The 12,777-nt window shown below is 45.0% G+C and overlaps 1 long non-coding RNA gene across 1 annotated transcript; it reads right to left on the bottom strand.

Moving 5' to 3' along the window:
- Positions 1-9,292: 9,292 nt before the first annotated feature.
- Positions 9,293-10,653, bottom strand: LOC139543237 (uncharacterized). The gene is made up of 3 exons (XR_011668632.1): positions 10,289-10,653; positions 9,590-10,058; positions 9,293-9,492 (listed from the first exon to the last, which is right to left on the bottom strand). It is a non-coding gene; the product is annotated as an uncharacterized lncRNA (long non-coding RNA).
- Between the last annotated feature and the right edge of the window lie 2,124 nt (positions 10,654-12,777).

The raw sequence follows: 12,777 nt of genomic DNA, 5'->3' as shown, positions 1-12,777 counted from the left end.
AAACCTTGAAATCAGCCCTTGCCTTAACAGAAAGCCAGTGTAGGGAGGCTAGCACTGGAGTAATATGATCACATTTTTGGTTCTAGTCAGGATTCTAGCAGCCGTATTTAGCACTAACTGGAGTTTATTTAGTGCTTTATCCGGGTAGCCGGAAAGTAGAGCATTGCAGTAGTCTAACCTAGAAGTAACAAAAGCATGGATACATTTTTCTGCATCAATTTTGGACAGAAAATGTCTGATCTTTGCAATGTTACGCAGATGGAAAAAAGCTGTCCTTGAAACAATCTTGATATGTTCGTCAAAAGAGAGATCAGGATCCAGAGTAATGCCGAGGTCCTTCACAGTTTTATTTGAGACGACTGTACAACCATCAAGACTAATTGTCAGATTCAACAGAAGATCTCTTTGTTTCTTAGGACCTAGAACAAACATCTCTGTTTTGTCCGAGTTTAAAAGTAGAAAGTTTGCAGCCATCCACTTCCTTATGTCTGAAACACAGCCTTCCAGTGAGGGCAATTTTGGGACTTCACAATGTTTCATTGAAATGTACAGCTGTGTGTCATCCGCATAGCAGTGAAAGTTAACATTATGTTTTCGAATGACATCCCCAAGAGGTAAAATATATAGTGAAAACAATAGTGGTCCTAAAATGGAACCTTGAGGAACCACATGCAATTTACAGTTGATTTGTCAGAGGACCAACCATTCACAGAGACAAACTGATATCTTCCCGACAGATAAGATCTAAACCAGGCCAGAACTTGTACGTGTAGACCAATTTGGGTTTCCAATCTCTCCTAAAGAATGTTGCGATCGATGGTATCAAAAGCAGCACTAAGGTCTAGGAGCACGAGGACAGATGCAGAGCCTCGGTCTGACGCCATTAAAAGGTAATTTACAAGTGCAGTCTCAGTGCTATGATGGGGTCTAAAACCAGACTGAAGCACTTTGTATACATTGTTTGTCTTCAGGAAGGCAGTGAGTTGCTGCGCAACAGCTTTTTCTAACATTTTTGAGGGGAATGGGAGACTCGATATAGGCCGATAGTTTTTTATATTTTCTGGGTCAATGTTTGGCTTTTTCAAGAGAGGCTTTATTACTGCCACTTTTAGTGAGTTTGGTACACATCCGGTGGATAGAGAGCCGTTTATTATGTTCAACATAGGAGGGCCAAGCACAGGAAGCAGCTCTTACAGTAGTTTGTTCAGTTTGTTCAGAAATGTGGTGGGTACTCTCTTCGTTTGCTGGACTTTATCCTGCTAACTGTTCCAAATGTCCGAACTGAATTTGGTAAAAGGGCTTCTATGTACTTTGCGCCATCGTCTTGGAACACCTTACAAAATAATTTTAAACTGGAAGAACTTGTCCCGATTGGTGTTTTTAAATCACTGATGAAGGTTTTTGAGGCTGATTCCCTGACCTGTCAATGTTTTTAATTTGCTGTTTTTGATTTTGTTATACTCTTGTGAATTCAATGGTTTTTACGAGATTACTTGTAGTTTTTCATGTTGTCTGTCTGTAATTTTTGTAATGACTTGGTGCTGCCTATCTTGGCCAGGACGCTCTTGAAAAAGAGATTTGAAATCTCAATGAGCCCTTCCTGGTTAAATAAAGGTTAAATAAAAAAATAAAAAAAGTTTAGTTGGAATAGGGTCCAGTATGCAGCTTGAGGGTTTAGAGGCCATGATTATTTTCATCATTGTGTCAAGAGATATAGTACTACAACAATTGAGTGTCTCCCTTGATCCTAGGTCCTGGCAGAGTTGTGCAGACTCAGGACAACTGAGCTTTGGAGGAATACGCAGATTTAAAGAGGAGTCCGTAATTTGCTTTCTAATGATCATGATCTTTTCCTCAAAGAAGTTCATGAATTTATTACTGCTGAAGTGAAAGCCATCCTCTCTTGGAGAATGCTGCTTTTTAGTTAGCTTTGCGACAGTATCAAAAATAAATGTTGGATTGTTCTTATTTTCCTCAATTAGGTTGGAAAAATAGGATGACTGAGCAGCTCTTCGATACTGCACGGTACTCTCTTTCCAAGCTAGTCGGAAGACTTCCAGTTTGGTGTGGCGCCATTTCCGTTCCAATTTTCTGGAAGCTTGCTTCAGAGCTCGGGTATTTTCTGTATACCAAGGAGCTAGTTTCTTATGACAAATGTTTTTAGTTTTTAGGGGTGCAACTGCATCTAGGGTATTGCGCAAGGTTAAATTGAGTTCCTCAGTTAGGTGGTTAACTGATTTTTGTCCTCTGACGTCCTTGGGTAGGCAGAGGGAGTCTGGAAGGGCATCAAGGAATATTTGGGTTGTCTGAGAATTTATAGCATGACTTTTGATGCTCCTTGGTTGGGGTCTGAGCAGATTATTTGTTGCGATTGCAAACGTAATAAAATGGTGGTCCGATTAGCCTTAACGTCGGTAGCCCTGCCCCCTGGTAAACAGTGTATGATCGCTGGATGATTCGTTTTAAGTCTAATACTACGGGTAATGGAGTCGCCAATGATTAGGGTTTTCAACTTGTCAGAGCTAATGCTGGGAACCTTCGGCGTCTCAGACCCCGTAACGGGAGGAGTAGAGACCAGAGAAGGCTCGGCCTCAGACTCCGACTCGCTGCTTAGTGGGGAGAACCGGTTGAAAGTTTCTGTCGGCTGAATGAGTGACACTGGTTGAGCATTCCTACAGCATTTCCCTCCAGAAGCCATGAGAAAGTTGTCCGGCTGCGGGGACCGTGCGAGGGGATTTCTACTACTATCTGTACTTACTGGTGGCACAGACGCTGTTTCATCCTTTCCTACACTGAAATTACCCTTGCCTAATGATTGCGTCTGAAGCTGGGCTTGCAGCACAGCTATCCTCGCCGCAAGGCGATCGTTCTCCTGTATATTATGAGTACAGCGACTGCAATTAGAAGGCATCATGTTAATGTTACTACTTAGCTTCGGCTGTTGGAGGTTTTGACAAACCATGTCCAGATAAAGCGTCCGGAGTGAAAAAGTTGAAAGAAAAAAAGTTGAGTGAGGGAAAAACTAAAAATATAAACGGAAATTAAAAACCGTAAAGTTGTCAGGTAGCAAAGTAAGGTTAGCAACAAAACGCACAGCAGCACGTAAACAAGTCTGCAAGTTGTGACCGGAAATGTCACAAAACAAGCTCTGTCTCAGTCAAGACTTATTCAGAGCCACCATGAATTGAAAGCAGCTTCTGACGGATTTTAAACTATTCAACAAATAGTTTTATAATGAAGCGTAGACCATACTAAACACCCTGGATTCTTTACACACACATTGAAAGGCAAAAATCTCAAATTTGGACTCATCAGACCAAAGGACAGATTTCAACCAGTCTAGGGTCCATTGCTCGTGTTTCTTGGCCCAAGCAAGTCTCTTCTTATTATTGGTGTCCGCCCTTTAGTAGTGGTTTCAATGGAGCAATTTGACCATGAAGGCCTGATTCACGCAGTCTCCTCTGAACAGTGCATGTTGAGATATGTGTGTTTCTTGAACTCTGTGAAGCATTTATTTGGGCTCCAATCTGAGGTGCAGTTAACTCTACTGAACTTATCCTCTGCAGCAGAGGTAACTCTGGGTTTTCCTTTCCTGTGGCAGTCCTCATGAGAGCCAGTTTCATCATAGCGCTTCATGGTTTTTGCGACTGCACTAGAAGAAACTTTCAAAGTTCTTGAAATTTTCCGTATTGACTGACCTTCATGTCTTATGTAAGGATGGACTGTTGTTTCTCTTTGCTTATTTGAGCTGTTCTTGGCATAAAATGGACTTGGTCTTTTACCAAAAAGGGCTATCTTCTGTAAACCATCCCTACCTTGTCACAACACAACCTATTGGCTCAAACGCTTTAAGGAAAGAAATTCCACAAATTAACTTTTAAGAAGGTACACCTGGTAAGTCCAATTGTGCTATTTCATAGTTTTGATGTCTTCACTATTATTCTAAAATGTAAATTTTTAAAGAAAACCCCTTAAATGAGTAGGTGTGTCCAGACTTTTGACTGGTACTGTATATATTGTGATATTGCAAATATGGTAGAATCCAGGGGTGCAAAGCTCTTGGAGACTTACCCAGAAAGACTCACATCTTTAATCGCTGCCAAAGGTGATTCTAACATGTATTGTGAATACTTATGTAAATGAGATATTTCTGTATTTCATTTTCAATACATTTGAGAAAAAATTAAAAAACATATTTTCACTTTCTCATTATGGGGTATTATCTGTAGCTGGGTGAGATGATAAAAAAACTATAATTTAATCCTTTTGGAATTCAGGCTGTAAGAAAACAAAATGAGGAAAAAGTTAAGGGGTATGAACACTTTCTGAAGGCACTGTATATCTGCAAGAAAGTGATAAATGAGCGGCTATTTGAAAGGGGGTCATATATACATTGCCTTATTTAAAAATAAATAGCTATCATGCTATAATCGGCATAGTTTCTCAGACCAAGTCTTCATTCTGGCTTAAACAAAGCAATCTGATCATATTCCAGTAAAATACACCCTACAGGGAATTCAAAAAATGGCTTCTGCAAAGCACATATACATTGTCCAATCAACATCCACACATTGATTTCATTCTTTGGGTCTTTATTCAAACACAAACACACTTGGAATAAAATGCTCTTTCAGTGTCTTGTTGCAGGTTGTGCAATGTTCAAAAGTGTGTCAGAGATTAGCATTAATGTGTGTGTATGTGTGGGGGGGTCAGGTTTGGACGGTCGTACATATGCAAATAGCCAAGATTGTATATTTCAGGACCATGGACAGCAGCGATATTGGCATAGCGATATCTGTCATTCAGCACCACATGACAGTAGACGGCGGCCATCTCATGTGAAGTTGGCACTGGGGAAATTCCATGTAATGAGAAACGAGGCCTAGGAGGCAAAAAGACTGAAGTAGAAGACTCCCATAGGAACTCTATGCTAAACTGTTCTGCCACATTCATTTCAAATGTTACATCTTTCGATTTGTAAATAATAGGGAATACATCTGCAAATAATTGAAACTGATTATTCAAACTACACTGTACAGCTTTAGTGTGTCTGTGCATCATAGGTACAACTGTAAGCAATTCCGTTCTCAAATGTCTGTTTAATGTGAGAAACCAAATGAAAAACACCTGTTAGACCATTACAATGCGGACTGTCATGAATTTGTACTATTACCAACAAGACAACGAAGTGATACGTGCCATGGAGACTTATAACGGATACTTTCCTAACACCAAAAGGTCCCACGCTGAGCGATATTGTTTACTACACTATTATGCATACAATCCAAGTCATACGTTTATTGTCATTCGTACTCTTGTTTTAAACCGAACATCTTTGCAAAAGTGTTCATTGTGTCAATTCAGAGCTCGGAAATATTGGAATAATGTGCTTAAGGGGACTGACACTCAAGGCGCACAACAGGATAACACAACAACCACATTTTCAATTGACAATCATTGCTTTAAATGGAAGTGGTCGATAGATTTGTATAGGCATATATAAACAATGTATTTAACTTGTAAACCAGTGCAGCATATTCCTGGATAATCGCGTCATGAATCGGGAAGGGCTCCTACATCCTCATATACACATTATGACACAACAAAGAGCTTAATCTTTCACGAAATAAAGACATAGAAGCATACCCAATTATACAGGTTCTACACATTCTATTTCTCCATGGCAATAGAATGTAAACATTCTATTTGCGCCAAACATCGCCTACAACTCAATTCTAAGTGCAGCATATTGGACGACTCCACAGTCATTGATCATTCGCGACTTTAAGTTATTCCTGTTATCTCTAGAGCATCCCGTATATCTATAGCGCTGCATTTCTTCCCCATCTTACCATGGATAGGGTTTTGTGCATTCCGGAGTTCACTTATGGTCCCACAAAGGTAATCTTAGGAGAAATGCATTTTAGCATACTGTACATGCCTGTGCATAATGTGCATAACAAAGCATAATTATTTTCATTATCTTCAAAGGAATTCTGTAGAAGCAGCCTTTATTTTCAGACTCTGCAGGCCTGCTGGGAGGAAACATATTACAATAAACAGGTAAGATTCATCCCACAAAAACAGAAAGAGAGTTGTATTTCAAGACAGTTTAGAGAAGTTGGTCATAAGAGTTCTTAATATCACTTGCAAATTGTCAGGCATGAGCAGTTGTGAAATGTTGCGAGAGGCCCTTCTGAAAGCACATGATATGGTATTTCGTGGCAGGGTCTCACACCTTACCTCATCTTGCAGAAGAAGCTCATGGTCCACTATCTGCTGCTCCAGAGTCAAGGCCAGGTCCCACCCCATGTCACCACGGAGCACATGAGCAACTGGCTGGTGTCTCAGGGAAAAAAATCCCTTAGGGAGAGGTGAGTACCACGTCAGCACTCACCTTCACTGCCATTCCCTGCCACCAGCAGCACTCCAGGAGGTGTGGGTAAAATAAACAACAGAAAAATCAGAAGCCAGGAAAGTTGAATTGCTCTGTGTTTTATTTGAAGGGTGTGGAAGGAAACCCTGGAGGAGGGAAACGACCTCGCTCGGCTGGTAAGAGAATGAGAGTTAGAGACATACTACAAGTTAGTGAGCTCTTTACTAGCCTTTCAACAACTAGTTAGCACAGCAGGATAGATCTCTTGTGAAATTACACTAATGGGACTTCCTGTTTCATACTGCAGGCCTGGGAAGTAAACACTTGCCTAAAAATGATGAACATAGAGCACGAGGCTTTCTGCAAGCTCCGTCGCTCCATGCACTCCACCTCGCCAGCTGACATGTGAGTTCCATGTACTGCCCTGCATATGACTTGATCCATTTATCTACACATCTGGAACTACGCAGAAACAGACTAAGACAGTGTTCTATGTGAGAACATTGCACATCGTTTAGCTTTGTCTTCTCCTTTTTGTTGATTTCAGCGATCCTAAGGTCCACAGCGTCGTGGAGAGAGCTGTGAGGAGCATTCTGGGCGAGCAGTCCAATGAGCCCCGTAGCAACCTGCTCAGCCCATCTCAGGTGGTGGTGGAGGTGGTGCCCAGGCTCCTCCTGGCCCTGTGGCTTCAGCCAGAGGAAGACCATTCAGAGCACCCAATCCTTATAAGCGGGATGGCCGTGGGCATGGTGGCGGCTGTAGTGGAGAAGCTCTCCTGCATGTTAAAGGACCCTTCTCCTCACATCCCTTTCTCCCGGGCTGCTGCTTTTGACTCTGTGCAGTCGATCCTCGGGAGAATCAGTCAGTCCTTCTCCACAGATGACCTCCAGAGCACTTTTTATATGAGCTCTGTCTGTGCCTTTGTGGTGGACGAGGTGCAGAGCTGCTTCCAGCCCCCTGCAGCCACCCTACCAGTCCCCTCTGTCCTCGCGGTGGCCGTCTCCACCACACTACCAGCTGACATCCAAGCAGGTGAGTAGCAATGATATAGAGCATTCTGACAGATGCCTGTTGTGATGACATCTTGGTGCCTTGTAGTAGTAGAGCTCATCAGGATTGTTGTCGTCACCCATAACAGACGCAGACCCGGCTTCCTCCCACCTGGAGGTTGTAGACATTACCCCTAACATAGAGGCAGACCAGGCTTCTTCCCACCTGGAGGTTGTGGACATCACCCCTAACACAGAGGCAGACCAGGCTTCTTCCCACCTGGAGGTTAAAGACATCACCCCTAACACAGAGGTAGACCAGGCTTCTTCCCACCTGGAGGTTAAAGACATCACCCCTAACACAGAGGCAGACCAGGCTTCTTCCCACCTGGAGGTTGTGGACATCACCCCTAATACAGAGGCAGACCAGGCTTCTTCCCACCTGGAGGTTAAAGACATCACCACTAACACAGAGGCAGACCAGGCTTCTTCCCACCTGGAGGTTGTGGACATCACCCCTAATACAGAGGAAGACCAGGCTTCTTCCCACCTGGAGGTTGTGGACATCACCCCTAACATAGAGGCAGACCCGGCATCTTCCCACCTGGAGGTTAAAGACATCACCACTTACACAGAGGCAGAGCCCATCTCTTCCCTCTTGGAGGTTGTGGACGTCACACCTGAAGAAAGGACTCTCACGATGGCCGTCTTCGCCACTCAGCCAGCTGACATCCAAGCAGGTGAGTAACACTTAGAGAGCACTCTGACAGGTGCCGTTTGTCATGACATCTTAGTAGAACCTTTCAACTGGCCAGTGTTTAGAACCTACGGTTTGCATTTGTTTACATTCTGTTCCTCTTTTTTCCCTTTCCAGAGGATGTTGCTGTGGTCATTCCGGATGTCACCCAACACGTCACCAAGGACGTGACACTGGATGTTCCATGCAGAGCTAGGAAAGGGGCAGTCCGGCGATTTTTTTGCAGGCTTTGGAGGGCAGTGTGCTGCTGCGCCTGCCACAAGGAAGAGGAGGAACAATATTAATTATTCATCAGACATTCAGAAATGGGATTGAACCATAGACCATTAAATTATTTGCATTATAATTGGACTCAATTCTGCTTTTCTTGTGTTTACTACTTAATTTCAGAACTTTTCTATAAACTTTCACTTTGCAAGTGTGGAGTAGGTTGTGTAAATACCTGGGAAACATCCCAATTAGAATGCTTTTAATAATTTACTTAAATTAAAAAAACTAATATTATTTGACATAAAAAAAACGAAGGGCGCTCAACCAATTTGAGTTGAGGTGCAACCAAAAACTTTAATCATCATAGAAAAGGAAAAAGCGCAACTCTTGCTCACTATAAAAATGCATTGTTTTATTCAAGCAAGGTTAAACGATTAACGTTTCGGCCTAGTCTATGACGATATGCAAGTTGTGTTTGCCCAGTAAAAGGGCGACCCAGACTCACGCTGGTTCTTGAGGGTTGAAGACAGTGAAAAATGATCATTAAGTAAATGGGACTTTTAAATTCTTGAATAAAAATCTTTAATGAACATGAATTTAAATACAATTGACTTGAGGATCAGAGCAGGCAGGCTGACTGGCTAGCCCTGAAGGCCCTCTGCCTCTACCTGTGTGGTTCATCTCAACCAAGAGGTTGTGTGGGTTGTCTTTCTCTCTGTGGGTGTGAATCACTATGATCTCTCCCTCTGCCTGCCATTTGGCTGATCAGAAGCCTTCTGCTCTTTCTTGCTCACATGAACAGGAGGAATTGCCTCTGGGGTAACCTCCTCCTCTATCTAACGCCTCTTCCACCTCCTCTTTCTGACTGTGTTTGACTGAGGTCACTCGTTCTCTCTCCCTGGGTGTTGGATAGTTCCTCCTCCTCTGTGTCTTTGTGAGTTTGGAGGGAGTTATCCAGTTTCGGATCCCTCTAAAGGTGTGCACCGTAATCTCTTTCGGTGTGTTGAGGGGTTCAGTGGTTTTGGAGGGAGTCTGAAGTTCGATCTCTAGCGATGAGTGTGGGGGCTGTACCGTGGTGGTGTCCCCCTCCCTCCGCCGCCTTGGAGTTGGCCCTAGGAGGCCAATTCTTCACCAAACTGGACCTCCGCAACACTTAAAATCTGGTGAGAATCAGGGAGGGAGATGAGTGGAAAACTGCCTTTAACACCCTAGTTGTCACTGAGTATTTAGTCATGACCTTCGGAATATCGAACTCACCGGCAGTCTTTCAAGCATTGATCAATGACACTCTTAGGGATTTGTTGAATCGGTTCGTCTTTGTTTACCTCGACGACATCCTGATCTTCTCCAAAAACCCTTCCGGAACACATACAGCCCTGTCCCACCTCACTCAAGCAGGTTTTTGCTGGAATCCCGAGGCTGACAGGGCATTCATAGAGCTCAAGGGACGTTTCACCTCCGGACCCATCCTCGTTCATCCTGATCCTACACGCCCCTTTGTGGTAGAGGTGGGCGCCTCGGACACTGGAGCTGGGGCAGTCCTTTCACAGCGGAACGAGGAGGACAAGAAACTGCACCCATGCGCCTTTCTCTCCAAGCGGTTCTCGACCAGCGGAAGGCAACTACGATGTAGGCAACCGGGAGCTCTTGGCAGTTAAGTGGGCCCTTGAAGGGGCGGAGACACTGGTTGGAACCACTGCTTCATCTTCCGGTCTCTTCTCTGCACCTGGGTCCAACTTTACCACATCACAGTTAAAGCATCTCTTAATCCCTTCTCTTAACATGTATGACCCCAAAACACAATCAAGCAGCTGACCAATTACGCAAGACTTTAGTTCTATGTTAACTGAGATTAATCAACAACTGGATACATTTCTTTATTTCTATAGTGAAACTATCCTCCGCATTGGAATATCTCTACAAGTACAAGTTTAACCAGTATTTCAGTTGTTTTACCGTCCCATGAAGAAGTGTGGCAGGCCTGTGAGGAAGGATCCTACAGCCATGAGGAAACAGCCCATAGCAATGAGCCTGGGCCGGTGCAGCTTCGCCCCAAAATGGCTGACCACAGCCAGGAACAGCAGGTTACCTGCAAGAAACCACAACACTACAGTAGCCAGGAATCGCAAATTATAAACACTGTTTTTTTGTTAACTAAAAATGGCATATCAGTTTGGATACTAGGCTGCAACAACATAGCATCACATAAAACAATGTTAGATGTTTGACAGTAGAGTCATGGACAAACACCAGTCAATCAATTAATAGGAACAACTATAAAACTGGACAGTATTGTGAGCAGACTCTGATTGAACCACAAAAAAAATGGATCAAAGCTGCCGTCTATGAGTCCGATGAGAGAGCTGGACAGGTCAAAGTGTCTCTCTGAGTGATGGCACTCTTCATGTAGGTCCCTGACAGAGCTTTGGTGAAGGAGGCAAATGACAGGGCCACCATGAACTGCTGACAAACACAAGAGAGAGAACATTAGTGTGTGTTTGTCCGTGTGTATGTGCATGCATGTGCAGACAGAGTGCATGTGTAGCTGAGGTGGCCTGCAATAGTAAAAAGAACAGACACAAGTTTACGTCTGCAAAGTTCTGGCGCTTTCTTTATTCTGAAGAATGTTTTTTTTCTGTTGTTCAATTGTCTATTTTCTTGTTAGAACTTTGAAAATATTCACATCAAACAAGTGCACACTTCAAATCACACAACATGAATGCACTTTACCTAAATGTCATGTTCCTGACCTGTTTTCTGTTGTTTTTGTATGTGTTAGTCGGTCAGGGCGTGAGTGTGGGTGGGCATTCTATGATATGTGTTTCTATGTTGGTTAATGGGTGACCTGATATGGTTCTCAATTAGAGGCAGGTGGTTTTCATCTCCTCTGATTGAGAACCATATTAAGGTAGGTGGTTTCACATTGTTTGTTGTGGGTGGTTGTCTCCTGTGTTTGTGTATGTTGCGCCACACGGGACTGTTTCGGTTTGTTCGTTCGTTTGTGTAGTCATTTTCCTGTTCGTGCGTTCTTCGTTGTATGTAAGTTCGTTTGTTCAGGTCTGTTGACTCTGTTTATTATTTTGTATATTCTCAAGTGTTTTTTGTGTTTCGTCGTTTTCATTTAATAAATCATGTCTACTTTCAACGCTGCGCTTTGGTCAAATCCCTACTCCTCCTCTTCAGACGAAGAGGAGGAGAACACCCGTTACAGAACCACCCACCAAACCCGGACCAAGCAGCGTAAGTTCGAGCAGTGGAATACTAAACAGGAATGGACATGGGAGGACGTGTTAAACGGCAAGGGTTGCTACACATGGGAGGAGATCCTGGCTGGAAGGGATCGCCTCCCATGGGAACAGCTGGAGGCAGTGAGGAGAGCAGAGGCAACCGGAGAAAGGAACCGGAGATATGAAGGTACGCGGCTAGCACGGAAGCCCGTGAAGAAACCCCAAAAATGTATTGGGGGGGCTAAGAGGTAGTGGGCCGAGGGCAGGTAGGAGACCTGCGCCCACTTCTCAGGCTAACCGTGGAGAGCGGGAGTACGGGCAGACACCGTGTTACGCAGTAGAGCGCACGGTGTCTCCTGTACGTGTTCATAGCCCGGTGCGGGTTATTCCACCTCCCCGCACTGGTAGGGCTAGATTGGGCATTGAGCCAGGTGTCATGAAGCCGGCTCAACGTGTCTGGTCTCCAGTGCGTCTCCTCGGGCCGGCATACATGGCACCAGCCTTACGCATGGTGTCCCCGGTTCGCCTACATAGCCCGGTGCGGGTTATTCCACCTCCCCGCACTGGTCGGGCGACGGGGAGCATTCAACCAGGTAAGGTTGGGCAGGCTCAATGCTCAAGGGAGCCAGTACGCCTGCACGGTCCGGTATTTCCGGCGCTACCTCCCCGCCCCAGCCCAGTACCACCAGTGCCTACACCACGCACCAGGCTTCCAGTGCGTTTCCAGAGCCCTGTTCCTCCTCCACGCACTCTCCCTATGGTGCGTGTCTCCAGCCCAGTGCTTCCAGTTCCGGCACCACGCACTAAGCCACCTGTGCGTCTCCAAAGCCCTGTACACACTGTTCCTTCTCCCCGTACTCGTCCTGATGTGCGTGCCCTCAGCCCGGTGCCACCAGTGCCGGTACCACGCACCAGGACCATAGTACGCCTTGAGAGTTCAGTGTGCCCTGTCCCTGCTCCCCGCACTAGCCTGAAGGTGCGTGTCTTTAGCCCGGTGCCTCCAGTTCCGGCACCACGCACCAGGCCTACAGTGCGCCTCATCCGGCCAGAGCCATCCGTCTTCCCAGTGCCATCTGGGCCATCCGTCTGCCCAGTGCCATCTGAGCCATCCGTCTGCCCAGTGCCATCTGAGCCATCCGTCTGCCCAGTGCCATCTGAGCCATCCGTCTACCCAGCGCCATCTGAGCCATCCGTCTGCCCCGAGCCATTAGAGCCGCC

This window comes from Salvelinus alpinus, chromosome 17 (assembly GCF_045679555.1).
Source record: "Salvelinus alpinus chromosome 17, SLU_Salpinus.1, whole genome shotgun sequence".
In the NCBI taxonomy this organism is placed as follows: domain Eukaryota; kingdom Metazoa; phylum Chordata; class Actinopteri; order Salmoniformes; family Salmonidae; genus Salvelinus; species Salvelinus alpinus.
Note: the sequence above shows the minus strand (reverse complement) of the source record. Positions and strands in the feature narration are given on the sequence as shown.